At 43.4% G+C, this 3,694-nt stretch overlaps 1 pseudogene; it reads right to left on the bottom strand.

Annotated features, from left to right (window-relative positions):
• Nucleotides 1–1,015: 1,015 nt before the first annotated feature.
• LOC123048495 (disease resistance protein RPM1-like) lies at nucleotides 1,016–2,197 on the bottom strand (annotated as a pseudogene).
• Between the last annotated feature and the right edge of the window lie 1,497 nt (nucleotides 2,198–3,694).

The following is a 3,694-nucleotide window of genomic DNA, read 5'->3' as shown; positions in this document are numbered from 1 at the left end:
CAAATGCAGTGAACTTTGTTTGAACTCATGAACTTTCTCGACTTCGGGAACTCTTTTTCAAATCTCACGTTTTAAAATTTGTGAAATTTTTTGAGTTCATAAACTTTTTTAAATCCCACAAACTTTTGTTGAGCTCATGAACTTTTTTGGGTTCATGAACTTGTTTGAAATTCGTGAACTTTTGTTAACACGTATTTTTTAATCTGGGAAAATTTTCTTTTGGATTATTATTCAAAATTTTCACATTTTCTTGAAAAGTCTGCAGTCAATCGTGAACGAGCCATCGTCTTCATATTAGGCTGGCTCACGACGGAGGGGCACTTGAGCGCCAGGAATTGTTCAGCGCTTAAGGCGTCGAACATGAGCTTCCACCCATATAAACATGTATACGCCATCAAGGTAGGGCGGCACACTACCTTGCCCAAGAAGAGCTCTGTCAGTGCATACACTCATCCCTATAAACATAAGCATGCACATTCTATCCTATGAGCACCTTCAAGATACTTAGCCGACATAACATTTTGAGATTGACAAAGTCATCACATGCGGCTCGTAGTCGACAAGAATGCTCCCCCATCGAACGAATATAGTCGGAATGAGATCACTTGCTTAAATGCACCTGAAGTCATCCACATCATGAAGCGCAGGCAAACTTTCTACTTTTCACTTTCCATCACATGCAAGCCATCCTTATCATCAAGCACATGCAAACCCTCCACATTACCATTTTTATTTTTAAACAAAAAAAATTGAACTTGAATTTCATAAGGCAATATAACATGCATTCACCCTCTCTTTATTCTAGGTTTTCGTAAAGAGTGTGTCAATATCTCGTCCACCCATATTTCTGTTGAACTAAATAAGTAGATTCGAACAGAGAAATATTACACTTCATTTTTCTCAAGCTTGCAGGAAATATTCTTAGAGTTGCAACCAAGTTAAAATGAAAAACATAAGGAGCTTACATAATTGACATGCACAAACAAAAAATATATTTTTGAAAGGCCTTCGATCCTCACTGTACATCTGATGCACTTGTGCTTGGCTTTGAGCTTGTAGGTAAAATGGACTTGCCAATTAGGAACTTAGGGCGCCTCCTGTGTTCACTAACCTGCCATTGCAGTATCTCCATCAATTTCTCCTTCTCGCCACATTCCTTCACAAGAAGCTCATTCAAGTTTGGCAAATACGGCACTCCGGACAAGCCCTCACCACTGTCACATAGTGCTTTGCAATTGTTCACCCAAAGACGCTCAAGCTCAGGCATTGCACCATCCTTGATTTCCATAGTTTCAATATTCTCTAGCCAATCAATATCAAGGAACTTGAGCTTTGGAAACTTACCAACACTGAAACACAATGACTCCCCTGTGTAGGATCTCTCCCACAAGCAAAGGGCAGCGAGACTGCGCAAGTTTCCAAGGATATCAACTTGTCCCTGTTGTAGTTTTGTTCCTACCATCTTCACCGTGGCCAGATCATTGAGCGACGTAATCCATTTGGGCAATATGAATAGATTGCCTAACAGCTTGAGTGAAGCTAGATGCTTCGGTGTTGATGATTCATCCATTTTCGCAAGAAACTCAAGAGAATGAGATCGCACCTCAAGTCGCTGCAGTCGGCCAAGCTTTTCTATTGACTGGCACAACTCCTAGCCTTCTTCCTCAATGAGACCTATGACTGTGACCCCTAACCTTTGCAGGTTAGTCAGCTTCCCGAGCCTCCCTCCTACACAATTGCCCTGGCCAACATTGAATGAACCAAACATATGCAAGTTCCTTAGCTTCTCGATGCCTTCAGGAGCCCTTACACTAAGTTGGTCCATGTTGGAAATATTGCAATAATCCATTCTATTGCAGCATAGAAAAGGTGCCATGTTTCCCAACAGGTTTGTGTTTTTGTTATTCATCTCTGGTTGCACCAGCTTTTGCAATAGATCTTTTGAGAAGTTCACTCCAGCAAGAAGATAACGTAGCTTATCAAGTTTAAAAATTCCATGAGGGAGCTTTGTCACCTTTGTGTCTTCAATGTCTAGTGTCTCTAAGTAACGAAGTTTTTGCAAAGAAGATGGAAGCTTTGAAATCTCTGTTCCTCTCAAGGAAAGGTAACTAAGGTGAGGCAACTCCCCAATGTGCCTAAGGCCTTCATTCCTCATATTGATTGTGTCTTCTAGGTCCAGCACTCGCAGAAACCGCATTTTAGGAGAGATGAGGGTGAAAGAACATGTGGTGCCCCCATGTTTGGTTTTGGTAATTAATGACAATCTCTATGGACTAATGGTTGCCTTGAGTTATATTTGAAGGGTTTCTCCATAGGCTTTTCTTGGAGTCCATTTGTTGGCTTCAAGAAGAGTTCGTGATGACCAAGGTGCTATTAAGGAATTATTCAAAGTTTGGTCTTGTGAGGGTTGAGCTTAATTGCAAGCATGTCTTGAAGAAGAAGAGTGTGTGATCATTCATGTTTACCTTCAAGATATCATCCAAATGAAGAGAGTTGAAAAGATTCAAGGTTGATCAAGACTAAGTCAAAGAGTGAATCAAGTCGATCAACACACAAAGCATAGAAGATGTACCGAGAGGGATCAAGCGATCCCATGGTATGGTAAGCATTGTCAATTACGCTTTGTGTACTAACCCATGGTCTTCGTGAGAGTTCTTTGTGGGGTTAGGTTGTGGTGTGCAAGTTCAAGTAGGATCATCACAAAGAGATCTTATGCTTGAAGCTTGTCGTCCATTGTGGTGACAATGGATTTGTGAAGATGTGCCGAAGAGTGGCTCACCCATAGTGGAGTATGGGGGAGCAATCCACTAGTCTTCACCGAGCCAACGCAATCAAGAAAAGTGGTCCAGCTTGAGGGAGTCAAGATCGTCATCATCCAGCTCAAGCGGACTATGCGCAAGGCAAAGGTTTGCCCTTGATATGTTTTCTATTTTACCGGTCTCATGGTAGTTGTGGGAGACCGGGTTATAGGATCGATTGCCGTACTATCAAGGGGGGCTCTCGATGAGTAGCTTGATCGTATCGTTCGTAGAGAGCTCAAACCATTGCATCCTTGCATCATCTTTATTGGTTCTTGTTTGGTTATTCTATTTGTGAGTTTTGGAGCTTTTGGTCATCTTGTTGACAAGCTCAAGTTCATCGAAAATGGAGTTCACTCGCATCTTCTATGATGTTTTCGATGTTGGAGGTTATGTCGGTTCTTCTCTGTTGGAGGTTTCACTCCGCTGTTTTGATGCTACTCGTCGTCTTGTATCCAACAAGCTTGAGTTTGCTCAATTCGGAGCTCATATGAAGAAGTTTTGGCAGTCCTGTTTTTCTCCCTGCGGTAGTACCGCGGTGGCAGCGGTAGTACCGCTTGTAGCGTCAAGCGGTAGTACCGCTGCAGTACCGCTCTACTACCGCCTCGATTTTGGGTCTGCTCTTTTCGTGTCGGGTTCAGCAGTAGTCGCGCGGCAGTAAGGCACGGTAGTACCGCCTATAAGCGGTAGTACCGCTCCGGTCGAGCGGTAGTACCGCTACTGCACTACTGCCATCGTACTCTGTTCTGTCTTGCCTCCTTTTATCCCGTGTTCTGCTCCTCCAGCGGTAGTACTGCTGGGGTGAGCGGTAGTACCGCTTATCGGCGGTACTACCGCCCCAAGGTTCTTGTTTTGTTGCTCCTTTTCCCTGCTTCTTCCGCCCGAGTGGTAGTACC

This window comes from Triticum aestivum, chromosome 2D, assembly GCF_018294505.1.
Source record: "Triticum aestivum cultivar Chinese Spring chromosome 2D, IWGSC CS RefSeq v2.1, whole genome shotgun sequence".
NCBI classification, from domain to species: Eukaryota; Viridiplantae; Streptophyta; class Magnoliopsida; order Poales; family Poaceae; genus Triticum; species Triticum aestivum.
The sequence above is the reverse complement of the archived record's forward strand: the minus strand, read 5'-3'. Positions and strand labels throughout refer to the sequence as shown.